We start from the raw sequence: 15,274 nt of genomic DNA on the forward strand, positions 1-15,274 counted from the left end.
TTTTTATTGATTTTTAGAGAGGAAGGGAGAAGGATAGAGAGATAGAAATATCATCATTGATTGGTTGCCTCCTGCACACCCCCTACTGGAGATTGAGCTCACTGCCTGGGCATGTGCCTTGACCAGGAATCGAACTGGCATCTCCTGGTTCATGGGTTGATACTCAACCACTGAACTATACTGGCCGGGCTGAAGGATTCTAATAATATTTCACCTTGACATGGAAACCCATTCCAATTCTGATTGTCCTTTGTTGTTAGGGATTCCTTTTGCCTCTAACCCCACTCCAACCAAATCCAGTGGACTATTGTTCTGTGGACATAGTCCGTGACTGGTCATCCCCAGATAGTGATCACCTTGACTGGGGTTCTTAAAGCAACTTTACATTCAGATTAAGAATCTATTTGGAATAAGAGATACAAAGAGACTCAAGTACAGCACAGGAATAAAGCTGGCTGCCTTTCCTTGAGCACCGAGCTCTCTGTGGCTAAGCCTCCTTTCAGAGCCTACCCTGGGGTGTGTGCATGGATGAATGGTGGGGGTGAGGGAGCCATTGCCCAGATCACGTTTGCAGTGGCACTAAAGCCTCTGTCCAGGAGCCAGGAGAAGTAGGGTGAATTCAAAATCTGCCACACACAAGCTGGTGAGTGTGACCTTGAACACGTTCTTCCTGCTCTGGGTCCTGGGTTCCTCACATGAATGAGAGGGTTGGAGTCCTTCATTCTGTCATCTACTCAAAAATTTTTTTCTGAGCACCTATTATGTGCCAGGCACTTTGATGATATAGCAATGAACAAAATGCAGTTTCTGCAATTACCGGGCATATGTAGAGAGGGAGGCAGACAAAAACCAAATAAAGCAGCAAGTAGGTAACAGTTGTCAGGTCAGATGAGATCAGAGTGATGGAGGTACGGACAGCAAAGTAAGTGGGAGCAAATGAAGGGGGCCTGCCTTAGATAAGGTGGTCATGGAAGGTGTCTCCCAAGTGGTGACTTTGAGCTGACCCGGAATGAGAGGAGGGGGTAGGCCGTGGATGTATCTGGAGCAGTGGAACCTCAGAAAAAGAACAGTAAATGCAAAGGCCTTTAGAGGGAACCCATTTGGTGTTTTAAAGAAAGAGCAAGGAGGCCAAGTGGGAACAGAGGGCAGAGAAGTAGCCAGGAGCTGGGCATGGTAAGGACCTTGGATTGTATGCTGAGTAACTGGGGAAGCCATGGACACAGAGAATGAGGGACAGGCATGGTCTGACTTGTGTGTTAAAATTCTGATTCATAAGTCATCCCAAGTAATATGGAATTGGGCTTCTTCCAGCCCCAGGCTAAGCAGATCTGGTTTGGTAAGGTAGGGGGCAGGATAGTCCCAAAGCCAGGTCCAGCCCTAGAGGCAGACTTTGTGAGCGGTGCCAGCCCAGACCCATGGTACCTGCCTGCTCATGTCTGATCCTGCTGCTGCACCCAAGCCTCAGCCCAGCCCTCGCTGGTGTGCAGGAGCAAGGGGCTCACTGACAACACAACCCGCACCCCCAAACCAAAGGGCGTGGGAGACTAACTTAGGGGTTATGGTATGTTCTTTTCTCATTAGAAAAGTCCTTCCTCTTTTCCTGCCTCTTCCCTCAACCTTCCCCAGTCTCCATCTTTATTTATTATTTATTATCCCTTTCTTCCTTATCTATCCATCACCCCAAGGACTGCATAGCATCTCCCAGAGGCCAGCAGCTCATCAAGCAGAACCTGGCCCGTAGAATAGCTAAGACACTGAACTTACGTATCAGAATTAGAGCTTCATAGAGGCTGTATGAGAAGTCAGGGAGCGAGACTAGAGCCGTGCTGGTACATCTCCATTTTATTGTCTCCCAGGAGGCCCCAGAGAATCACATGCCGCGATAAGACCAACGATGCAGGTCCGCTCAAGGCTCTCTGGGGTCAGAGAGAGGAGCAGCGGCCCTGCTCTCAGGGGAGTCTTCCTGGGGGAGGGGGTATTTGAAATAGCTTTTGGAAGATGAGTTGTATTTTAAAAAAAATTACTTTTCAATTACCGTTGACATTTAATATTGTTTTGTATTAGTTTTAGGTGCACAGCATATATTTTACGAAGTGATCCCCACTCCGATGGTTTTAGTACACCTGACACCATACATAGTTATTACAATATTGTTGACTATATTCCCTGTGCTGTACTTTTACATCCTTATGACTATTTTGTAACTGCCAAGTTGTACTTCTCAATCTATTCACATTTTTCACCCAACCCCTCAACCCCACCTCCTCTCTGGCAACCATCAGTCTGTTCTCTGCATCTATGAGTCTGTTCCTGTTTTGCTTGTTTCTTTTATTTTGTTCTTTAGCATCCACTATGGAAAACAGTATGAAGGTTCCTCAAAAAATTAAAAATGGGCCCTGCCTGTGTGGCTCAGTGGTTGAGTGTGGACCTATGAATCAGAAAGTCACAATTTGATTACTGGTCAGGGCACATGCTAAGTTTCGGCTAGATCCCCAGTGTGGGGCATGCAGGAGGCAGCCAATCAATGATTCTCTTGGATCATTGATGTTTCTATCTCTCTCTTCCTTTCTCTCTGGAATCAATAAAAATATTTAAAAAATTAAAAATGGAACTGCCTTATAGACCTGGTGATTCCACTCCTGGGTATATATACCCAAAGAAATCCAAAACACTAATTTGAAAGGATATATGCACCCCTGTGTTCATTGCAGCATTATTTACAATAGCCCGAGTGCCCATCAATAAACAAGTGGATAAAAAAGCAGTAGTACATATATGCAATGGAATATTGCTCAGCCATATAAAATAAATGAAATCTTACCATTTGCGACAGCATGGATGGACCTAGAGGGTATTATGCTCAGTGAAATCAGTCAGATAAAGACAAATACCATAGGATTTCACTGATATATGGAATCTAAAGATGAGTGGAATTTTTCCTGGCAGAGAAGAGCTTTGGGAGAGGGGGTGGGGGTGTGTGAGGAAGGGCTGAAAGCAAGAGGGCTGGGAAAACCCATGGTTTTTTTTTGGAAGCAATCAATGAATTATCTAGATTAAATACTAAAAGGGATTACCTCAGTGGAAAAGTCAGGCATGACAGATGGTTGTTTGACTCAATCCTGTAGTTTTTGTTTTATTTTTATGTAACTGTCACTAAATAGACAGAATAAACACAGATAATTTTCAGGTAATAAATGAGATTAAATATTTATATTATGTTCAGGTCAAAGGGTAAATAAGATGTGGGGGGAGACGGAAGGAGAAAATTGGGGTCAGGGTTGGGAATTTCCTGTTTAGACAGCATGGTATCTGGTCAGTGGTGACATTTGATCCTGAGAAGTAAAAAAGATTGTGAAGCTTGGCTGAAAGCATCCAAAACCCTCCACTCAACAGGAAAACCACCTCTCAAGTCTCCAACTCTCTTTTCCTAGAAATGGTTCATTGCTAGATATTAAGTAAAGGTATTAAGGGTATTAAGTAAAAAGGGATTTAAAGAGAAGAAATTCTGATTCATAATAATAATAATAATACCTGCTATTTATGCCACATCTTTCTCCCAAGATGCTCAGATCATTATAGGGAAATTACATCATTTATTCCTCACAACCTCATCCCTGCCTCCTTTGCCCCTAAACCTGCCCAACCTGGAGAGAAAGAGGTAGCCCTGGGTATAGCTTCTGTGGCCCTCATTGAGCTCCAATGGGATGTTCCTGGAGGTTTAGGCCTTGACTTCCAGAACTTGGGTCCCAAGGCTCTGCTGTCTTAGCTCCTTTCACTCAAAAACACTAGACATCTGTCCACTTATCCACAGTGATCTCCTCATGCCAGCCATGCTAGAAATCAAGCGGTGTCCACCGTTTCTAAAAAACTCCAGAAAAGAAAACACCATAACCTTCTTTGAAAGTGCATCTGAGTCCCAGTAGAGTGAGGAAGCTCTTCTTGATACTTCACTCTCCTCAGTGGTAGTTCAGCCCCACCCCTTTTGGACTCATTGGCAGTTGGCACAAAGGATAGGTATCTTGTCCCCACCACTTCAAGGAGCTTCTTGTGTGCAGATGTGAGATCAATGCTATTTCAGTGAATAAATGTGGCCACCACACCGCAAAACCTGTAAACAGTGTTGAAACACACAGGTATAAAGGGTATTTCTAATAGTAACATAGAAAAAGAAGATTGGGTTTAACCTTTCTGCTTTACTCCTTACCAGCTACATCATCTTCAACACATGTCTTTATTTCTCTATTACTGTTTTCTTACCTTTGAAGTAAAATAAGGCTAGCCCTGCCTATTTCATAGGGCAATTGTGACAACCAGATGGGATTGCATTAATTAAAATGCTTTGCAATCTGATCAGGATGATGTACATAAAAACGATAGCTGGTATTTCTTCTTCTTTTTTTTAAAGTATGTTTTTATTGATTTCCGAGAGGAAGGGAGAAGGAGAGAGAGATAGAAACATCAATGATGAGAGAGAATCATTGATTGGCTGCCTCCTGCATGCCACACACTGGGGATCAAGCCCCTAGCCTGGGTAGGTTCCCTTGACTGGAATCAAACCAGAGACCCTTCAGTCTGCAGGCTGATGCTGTATTCACTGAGCCAAACAGGCTAGGGCAAGCTGCTATTTCTTTTCAACCATGGGACAACTGTCTGTGGGCTGTAACATCTTCAGTGCTTATTATGTGAGTCTCCTTTAGATTTTAAATAGGAAACAGAGGAATGGGAAGTGGAAGGGCAATTTTGAAAGGTCATGAAAAGATCTTTGAGCTTTAAAAATTAGGAGAAAGGTAATTGGTATCACAGCTGGAGAATAGAATTTCTTGTCTAAAACAATAATCTCAAAAAGGAAAGTCATCCTAGTTTCTTACTGATGTGCAAAATCACCTCTTGGCCTCCCCCATGAGGTCTCTGCCTGGTTATCTCCCTTGCCCATTAACACTCTGCTCCCCCCCCCCCCCCATGTCCCCCACTCCCCTCCAAGAATTCTTAAGCTGTTCCTACTATTTCTGCAATCACTTCCCTTGTATCTTGGAAAGAATCACCCATTGGTCCTTGATAGTTGTGGATAAAAAGAATGGAACTAAGTTCCAACAGGTTCCCAGAGCTCAGGCCTCTTATTTAAGCCTTTCTTCTACCTGAGATTTCAGCATCCATCATTCTTGACAGTTGCTTGCATGGGGAGGCCTCTTCCAAATCTATAAATCCCAGGTGCTCCAACAGGGAGGGCAACTTGCCTGCAGCATCTCAACATGTCTAGATGTCTATCTTGACATATATGCCTGCAACACTGAAGCTACACATAAATTAGACATTACCTATCCAACCTGAAGTTGGTTATTCCAGCAACTCACTCATCATGCCCTTCGCCACCCCCATCCCTATCACCACCACACCAAAAATGAAACATCACAATTTCATACTATGTCACATAGGAAAGATACACTACTAGATGATACCAAACCTTCCAGGCTCCCTTGGTTGTCCTAAAATGTTGATTCTTATAGGTCTGAAAACAACTAAAGATGTTGCCTCTCTTATTCTATTTCCAGTCAATGCTCCATTCAGATAATCTCAGGAAGGGGTTGGTATATTACTTTTCTTAGAAGTTACCACAGACGGAGACTTTGTAATATCTCTGGGTCATTTCTGCAAATGCTTTTCATTCTTGGGAGACTGAGCCACTGGGTCCTAAAGGACACCTACTACACAAGGCCACTCTACCAATTCTAGGATACATTGCAGCTCTAACTAATACATTGAAACAAACACAGGGAAATAGCCAAAATGCGAAGACAAAGAAACATGTCACAAATGAAAGAAGAAAAGAAATCTCCAGAAAAAGTACTAAATGAAATGGAAGCAAGCAAACAACTAGATACAGACTTCAAAATGATGGTTATAAGTTTCTCAAGGATCTTAATGAGAGCTTCAAGGAACTTAGTGAGACTTTCAAGGATCTTCGTGAGAATTTCAAAGACATGAAAAAGGACCAGTCAGAAAATAAGCATACACTAACTGAAATAAAGAATATTTTATAGGGATTCAATAGTAGAGTAGAGGATTCTGAGAATCAAATCAATAATCTGGAGTATGAGGACGCAAAATACACCTAATCAGAAGAGCAAAAAAGAAAAAAATAATACAAAAATATGAAGATACTGTAAGGAGCCTCTGGGACAACTTCAAGTATACTAACATTCACATTATGGGGTTGCCAGAAGGAGAAAAGAGAGAGCAAGATATTGAAAACCTATTTGAAGAAATAATGACAGAAAACTTCCCCTACCTGGTGAAAGAAATAGACTTACAAGTCCAGGAAACCCAGAGAGTCTCAAACAAGAGAAACCCAAAAAGAGGCCCACACCAAGACACATCATAATTAAAATGCCAAAGGTTAAAGACAAAGAGAGAATCTTAAAAGCAGCAAGAGAAAAGCAGTTAGTAGGAAGAAGAAGAAGAAGAAAAAAAAACTGATAAAAAATATGAATAATAAAATGGCAATAAATACATATCTATCAACAATTGAATCTAAAAATCAAAATAAATAAACAAGGAATCTAATGAACAAATAAATTAATGAATAAAATAGAACCAGAGGCATGGAAACATAGAACAGACTGATGAATCTCAGGGGAATGGGGGAAGGTAGGAAGAGATTACCAAAGAAGTTATATGCATACTAGAGGCCTGATGCATGAAATTTGTGCAAGAGTAGGCCTTCCTTCCCTCAGCTGCTGGCACTGGCTTCCCTCTGGCACCTGGGACCCGGGCTTCCCTCACAGCCCTGGCTTCATCCGGAAGGTCTTCCGGAAGCATGTCCAGTCTAATTAGCATATTATGCTTTTATTATTATAGATATGCATTACCTATGGAAACAGACAATAGGGTAGTGAAGGCTTGGGATGAGGTGGGACCAGGTGGAGGGGAAAAATGGGGAGGGGGGAAAAGGGACATCTGTAATATTCTGAACAATAAGGATTAAAAAAAAAGGAATTTTGAAAGCCTCACCTGAAAAAGTCCTGCCTCCCCCACCCCTTAGGGGCCCAGAGCCATGCTTGGTGATGTGCTCCCTGAATATGTAGTTTGAGTGGGATCTGCACACCTTTCCCTAAGCCACACAGCTGTTGAGAAGGTGGGCTCCTCCTCTTAGGGGTCTTGGAACCCTGGACTTGTTCTGTGTACCTGAAGCCCTGGGAAGCCATCTAGGTCTTAATTGCAAATACACCCACTTTTCATGTTTTCGGCATTCGCTAATTGCCAAGACTGTTTTGACCTGGCGCTCAGGTTTGATTTCCACATAAATCCTGAGTACCTTCTCCCTCCCCACCTGCCAGAGTAATCACAGGACCATAGGGGTTGCCTTAGAGTTGATATCAGGCAGAGATTGTCTGAATTATTTTCTCATTTTCCAGATGAGGAAATGGAGGGCTAGGAAAGGTTAGAGATTTAATCAAGCCCACGGAGTTAGTAGTGATTTGTCTTATTTGGAAATACGGCTTGAAGAAATGAATCAAGCATCCCAGAGAGCATTGGCTGGTAGGTTTGGGTTATTTTGATGACAGGCTGACCCCAGTGGACATGGGAGAGGTCAGGGTTGAGTCTCATGAACTTTATGACTTGGATATCAACCAAGCTCTATATATTAGGATAATTCAGGGTATCTGTCTCTTAAGTGATTGATATTTTCAGAGAGGTTTGCTTATTATCTGATTGAGGATCATTCTGAGAATGGGCTCTTTGGGGATCCAGGGAGATGTGATCAGATGGAGGTTGGAGGGTGGCCAGATGATGAGAATGTAGAAAGGTTTTACACGTGCACTGGGGAGGGTGATGGGAAGACCCCCCAATCCCATCAAATGCCCAGATTCTAGAAACCTCTGTAAGCAGGGACTCAAATCCAGGTCCCTAGTGGTGTTTTGTTACTTGCTTGTTTGTTTTCGATTGGGGCCTTGTGCCTCTGCTCAGGCCAAGAGGGTCGTGAAAAGTCGTTGTCATCCCTCCCCTCTTAATCCCTCTGACCAAGTCCATCGCAATAGGAAATAACCTCCAGGGAAGCCAATTCAGTCTCTCTGGAACCCGGAGCTCTGGTTTAACATGCTTTGGAGTTTGGGGAAGTTTTCCTTCTTTGTTGGTGACTTTGAAAATGAAAATCATATTATCAATTACTTAAACATTTACTGAGCACTTACCATGTTGCACCGTGCCAAATTAAGGGGGTGCTGAGATGGATAAGCCAGAGACTCACATTCTTTAAGCTCCAACTGTCCACAGGCTGCCAGGCATGATGCTACGTTTCTGACTCAGCAGGTCACTAGGCCCCACCTTCTCTCACCCCACACAGGATTCAGTCACAGCTCTGGGCCCCTGACAGGGTTTGTACATTTGGAGGGTAGCATCCCCCCAATTCTCTTCATTCCAGAGGGCTGTTCTTGGGGCCACAGTTGTTGGTGGGCAGTGGGATGACTTCAGAGCCCGAAGACTTTCCCGTCCCTTGTAACAATTCCCAGCCCGCTTGCTGATGAAAAATCTCCCTCCTTCTGCTCAGGGATTTGGCACTTATTAAAATGGAAGTTCTTTAAAATAGGTCTCATTTATGCTCTGATCAGCTGTAACCATGTTTTTGTAATTCATGATGTAATAAGATCCTTTTATTACTTTCATACAAGTATAAAAGTCACTGCAGAAAATTTGGAACATATAGAAAGTGCATAAGAAACAAAAATGACCGTGTTCTTATAACCCAGGGACAACTGTGGGTGAGGTTTTGTTCTAGTTTCTAACAGGCATATTGCTTAATTTACTGAAAAGCATAGTGGCATATGGAGCTAAAAGCCAAATCTCTGAGCCAGGTGCTGAGCCAGTTACTGGCTCTGTGACCTTATACAAGTGACTACTCTTTGCCTCACGGGCTTCATCTATAAAATGGGGATAACCACGGTGCCTGGGCTATGAGGCTGCTGTGAAGATTTAGTGAGTTAACACCGGAAAAGTGCCTCAAGTGCTGCCTGGCTCCAGAAATGACAGGTGTTAGTACTGTCATTGTTGTTGTTATTGTTTGTAGCTCACAAATAATGAAGCCCCTGGGCTGCCTCAGTGGTTCTTGTTCTGTTCTATCTGGAGACCAATCAATGTAGTCTCCAATCCTATCCAATTCCAATTCCCAAAGCACTCGTGCTTTCGCCAAAGTTTTACTCCTGGTGGAAATTGTCTCATTCTCTCCTCTTCTTTCTCAAGAAACCCTTCCTTGGCCTCTTCAGCCACCTGGCTCTTAAGTTGTCCCTTCTACTCCCTGAAAATCTCATCAGCTTACGAAGCTATCAGCTGAACTCAGAAGAACCGAAGAGCCAACCCCGGGCCAAGCGCACCCTGGGACCTCATTTTATCTAGCCATGTATGGGTCAGTTTACACATGTGCATATACTCATGTTAATGCGCCATACTGGAACAGTATGTGAACACTTCATATGCTATTTGGTGTCTCGTTTTTTCACTTGCCAAAATATGTGATCACTTACCATTACATTGTGGCACAGCCACATGGTAGAGTACTACACAGTCATTAACAATATTTTAATTAATTCTTTTCTGAATGAAGGTTTGTTTTGTTTGTTTGTTTTGTGTTCTAATAGAAAGGAAGCTTGAGGTTGCAAGCACTGGAGGCAGGTTGACAACATGAAGGCTGCCAGGAAGTCAGCTCCTGTGCCCACTCATAGCCCTCTAGAATCTGGCTCACACACATCTGCTTCGCCATCACTACTCCCTTCCTGAATGCTCTCAAGACCATCGATTGGAACAAGATTTCTAGGCTTTCTGACAATTCCTCTTCATTGTCCTCTGCCTGTCTTTCCTCTTCTACCACCCCCACCCCCACCTTAAATATGGGTGCCCCTCAGGGTTCTCCCTAGTCCATCTCTTATCTCCTGTCTGTAGAGTCCCCCAGGCCTCCCTCTCGACTGTAGTCATCACTTCCATGCCTAAGACTCCCCAAGCTTTCCTCTCCCGACCTCTCCACTTGGCTGTCTCCCAGGCCCAGTCAAGCTCAACATGTCCAAAGTGGGATTCATTGTTTCTGACCCAAACCTGCTCCCCCGTCTAGGTCTCTATTTCAGTAAACGCCATCCTCCTCCACTCACTTCTCAAGCCAGAGACCATCATATGTGTTCTCTTCCTTCTCCTTCAGTATCCAATTAGTGTAGTAAGTTTTTCATAAAAGTTTATGTATTCAATCACAACTACTCCCCTTTATTTTGAAATTGTGTCCATCCAGTGTCTTTGGTATCAAAATGCTTTTTTCTTTAAAGAAATGTGGGAGATGGTAGATGACAGTTGTTTTTGGCTATGTGTATGTTTTTAGTGTCAGTGAAGGGAGGAGACACTGTTGATTGCTACCCAAACCCAGACGCTTTTCCCTCCTCCAACAGGATTCAGTTTTGTTCAGATGTTCACTCCCTCCTCCCACTCCCCAACTTCAGAGGGTAATTCTGATTAGTCTAAGCCAGCAGTTTGTGTCCAGGGAACCCTTCCATGGCATCTGGGAGGTCAAAACTATTTTCATACTAAACCATTTATTGCCTTTTTCACTTTTATTCTTTTATGAGTATACACTGGGTTTTTCCAGAGGCTAACTGTCATGTGATATTGTAACAGACTGAATGCAGAAGCAGATATGAGAACCCAGCTGATTTCTATTAAGCTAGAAATTAAAGAGATTTGCAAAAACAGGGAACAGTGCCACACTTCTCACTAAATTTAAAAGATAGTTATTTTTCACAACAAATAGGTTATTTATGCTAACGTGCACCGAGTTCACTATTGTTATTTTAAAATAAATTGATAAATAAATATTTAAAAAACATCACATATCAATTTATAATGTAATACATACCAATAGATATAACCCACCTAAACAAAAGCTCTCTGGGGTCTTCAAAAATTTTTTTAAATCATTTTAAAGGGGTCTCAAGTTGGAAAAGTTTGAGAACTACCAGTTTATTCTGGTGTCAGCTCTTGGTTATTATGTAAGTGACCCAAATTAGTCCAATCAGATTAGATCATGGAAAGATTTATATTCCATGCCTGGGAAAGAGATTTCTCTGCTTTCTCTTGTTAAATGTGGGAGCTCTTAGTCTCTAGTGCCACTGGTAGCCTCTTTCAACCATGAGGAAAAATACAGATGCATGGATAGTAATTTGGAGAGAAGGAAAGGCTTAGGGACCTTGGGGATGTCATTAGGCTGCTAATGTGCCCCTTGTGTGAAGCCACCCTCTGCTCTTCTAGTGACATGAGAAGATAAATCTTTTCATTGATGATCCAGTTTGCATTGGCTCTCCATCACTTGCCTCTGAAAGCCCCCTTAACTGATATAACACTTGGAAAATGAGGCGTTGGCATTCCCATGTTGACCCCAAGTGTTGGAGGCATTTTATTCTTCTGTACAGTCTACAAGCCACCACATTAGATGATCCTCAGAGGTTTCTCCAAGCATGAGGAACCGCCAAGAAAGGGGCTGAGAGGAAGGAGGTAAGGCTGTGCCACACAGAAGCTTCGCCATGCACAGACTATCTCATGCAAAGAGTGAGAAACAGTTTAGAAAGAGAAACCCCATGGAATTTGTAGTGCTGTGCCCTTTGAGAGCCAGGATCCCTGAGTGGCATCCTTTCCTTTGCCCCCACTGCTGCCCATCTCTAGCTCTCTTCTTTGTAAACCAAACTGTCAATATCTGTTTGAGTGAATTGACTTAGGATGACAGCTGGGAAAATTTGCTCCACTGCTTGACAAATGGTGGATTAAACCTCAGAGCCCTGGGACAGAGGAGAGGCTCCTACCCTGATATTCATGCCACCAAATGGAGAACAAAGGAAAGGGGTGGGTGGAGAAGCACCTGTGGCACTTGAGTGACTGTCCCCTACCTTATCCTTCCATTGGCAATTGTGCTAGTCTCTATTAGTCACTTTGTTCAGGACTTTCAACGTGTCTTGTAGATAAATTTGGCTGCAATGGGTGGGATGCAAATATGATAGAGAAACAGAATTCTTGCCTGTTTCAATAGTGTTCTTTTTTAAAAAAATATATTTTATTGATTTTTTTTACAGAGAGAAAGGGAGAGGGATAGAGAGTTAGAAACATCTATGAGAGAGAAACATCGATCAGCTGCCTCCTGCACACCCCCTACTGGGGATGTGCCCGAAACCAAGGTACATGCCCTTGACCAGAGTCGAACCTGGGACCATTCAGTCTGCAGGCCGACACTCTATCCACTGAGCCAAACTGGTTAGAGCTCAATAGTGTTCTTACCTGCTTAAAATGAGTTTGGTGTTAAGGGCAATAACTGATGTCTTTCTTTATAGGACAGTCTCTATTCACGGTGGATATTTCCTGGGAGTGCTAAAGCGACTCTATGCAAATTACAGGCATCTTGGGTTGGAAATCTCAAAGTGAGGTTGTAATGAAGCTGAAAAACATTTGTCTGATTTTTGCTTTCTTTTTGGTGGGTAGCAAAGTGGGGGAGGAAGCAGGAAAAGAGCTCGGGGACTTAAAAGGACAAATTAGACTTTTCTTTAATAAATTGCAAGTAGTTATTAAAGGTCTTTCTTGTTAGGAAGAGATCAAAGTGAGATAGAAGCCTTTTGCACTATTTTTTTAAACAAGGAACTGCTACAAAGACACAAAGCACACTAGACTTGGGATAAGCCCTGGGGAGACATTATGTCCAAGTTAAGATAATCAAAAAGAGTTTAATTTACTCAGTTTTGGAATAAAACCAAGGCTGCATTCAGCAATATTTGAAACCAGTTAAAGATTAGTGAATGGGATGTCCAGTTGTATTTAAATGTTTGCATTTATTTATTCATGTTTGACATTGTAATCTAAATTACTTACCTTCTTTTTTAAACATTTATCTTTATTGTTGAAAGTACTACAGATGTCCCCTTTTCCCCCATTGACTCCTTCCATCCCGTACCCATCAATTGTTGTGGCTAATCATTCTAGCATAATTTTTAATTGTAAAATAAACATAAGAAATGAAAAAAGCATTTTCTAATCTTCATGATTTACTTCTTCACTCTCAGGGGTTCTCAAAACCAAAGACAGTGTCTGTTAGTGAATTAGAATAAAACCACAGGGTAATTACTTTCTGGGCTACCAACGCAACATGAGTTACTTTCTGTTGTAAGAATGCTGAAAAGTTGCCATAAAATTAAATCAATTAGGATAATAAGGGGGAAGGAGAAGATTACATTTACTTCCATCTGATTTAACTTATTAATTTCTCAGAGGAGAAGGATTTCCTCACCGTTGACCTCCAGTTTAACCCTTGAGCCCCTTCTCTCTTTACAATGTACTTGGGATTTAATTCATACTCAAAAGGCTGAGTCTTTTTGTTTGACTTAAAAGCCTCCAAGAAGGAATGAGAGTCAGTGAACAAGTTAGTTGGAGGAATGAGAGTCAGTGAACAAGTTAGTTAGTACACAAATTTGTTTGGAGATCCTACTATGTGCCAGGCAAGTTTTGCAGTCTGGGGAGTCAATGTGAACAAGTCAGGACTCCTGACCTCCAACAGTTTATGCTCTAAAGGGGGGAAACAAATAATAAATACAGAAACAAAGAAATCAATAAAATAACTGATAAGCGCTGCAAAGATGATAGGATAGGGCGATGTGATAGAAAGTCATGTCCCAGCAGGCCAGTCAGCATGGGCAAAGGCCCTGGGGCAGGAACACACTTTGGTGTGTGTGAGAGAGAGAGAAAGAGAGAGAAGAAAGGAGAGAGAGAGAGAGAGAGAGAGAGAGAGAAGTCCTACATGACTGAGGCTAGGGAGGGAAAACACAGACTTAAATTCATCTCCTCTTCCTTCACTACTTACTTTATCTTGGCCTTGCAGTCAAAACCTTCCAAACATTTCTCTGCCCGGTGAGTGGGAAAGCTCACTATAAAGAAAAACTCCCAGGAAGGAATTTTTTGAATCTCAGAGCTGGCCTGCTATTGGTGCTGGCTAAGTGATAACGACATTGGTGTCTCCTCCTTCCCAGCACCTTAGAGAACATAGTTTTCCCATAGATGTAAGCTTTGGTTCGGCCATATTTACATTGTTAGGGATGGTCAGCTTCAGATAGGTTCTTTCACTTCTAGTTTCAGACAATGGAATCCACTCCAGCTGGTGTAGGCCGAAAGGGATCTATTTAGAGCAGTGGTTCTCAACCTTGGCTGCACACTAGAATCACCTGGGAATCTTTTGAAAATCCTGATTTCTGGGCCTCATCCTCCGGAAATTCTGTTTCTTTGTTTCTAATGTTGTGGTCCCACCCCATAACAAAGAAACAGAATTTCCAGAGGGTGAAACCCAGAAATCAGGATTTTCAAAAGATTCCCAGGTGATTCTAATGTACAGCCAAGGTTGAGAACCACTGATTTAGAGGCATAGATAGCAGGACCTGCTGGGATGGCTGGAGAAATAGGTTCTAGGCAGAGCTTCCAGAATGACTTCCCAAAGCTCCCTGCAGAATTGGGCCTCCATGTAAACTTTTGCCTTTGCCATGATCAGAAAGCTATCTGGGAATCAGGAGGCCAAGGCCACTGCTCCAGGCCTGCCTGCCTGTGCTCCAGTCTGCTCCAGTTAGATGGACATCCCATACTGGCTTTCTCTTCCTTCATAACTTATTACAAATCAAAGTCTTGAATGAGTGTATCTGCTTCATAGGTCCCAAGTTGTATCCAAAACCTTAACTTTGTGGGTGTCTGAGAAATGTAGTTTTGGGGGTTCCAGCCTCTGCAGTAGAGCTAGAGCTGGAACTGGTGCTGAGCAAGGCAATTGACTGAACCTGTCACCCTGATGACTAAGCTGGATTCATATCATCTGCCTTGTGAACATTGGGGCTCATTCCCGCAACTCTGGCAGCTTTCTCTTCTGTACACAAGGCCAGGACAGTTGGGAAACCGCAAGCAATTTTCCTTTGCAGATCCTACATTCAGGTGCGTGTTGCCCTAGGCGAGACCTGATCTAGGCTGGGCCAGTTTAACCTGACAGAGGCCTGGAGGTGCTTGGAGGAAAAGTTCATCAAAAGAGCTGACTTGTGGACTCCAAGCCCCGAAAGTGTCCAGGCCATGGTTGTTTTTGCTCATTTTCACAGCTGCGGTATCAACACAGAGCTTGACATGGGGTAGGCACCCAATAAATATTTATTAAATAAATAAATGAATGAAAAACAGAATAGGGCGAGGAGCCCTTTGGCATTCAACACTGGACAGATTCATTTGAGCCTCTGTGTGTTTAACA

This window comes from Myotis yumanensis, unplaced genomic scaffold (assembly GCF_028538775.1).
Source record: "Myotis yumanensis isolate MYYU_CA2020_CCGP unplaced genomic scaffold, mMyoYum1.0.hap1 SCAF_8, whole genome shotgun sequence".
In the NCBI taxonomy this organism is placed as follows: Eukaryota; Metazoa; Chordata; class Mammalia; order Chiroptera; family Vespertilionidae; genus Myotis; species Myotis yumanensis.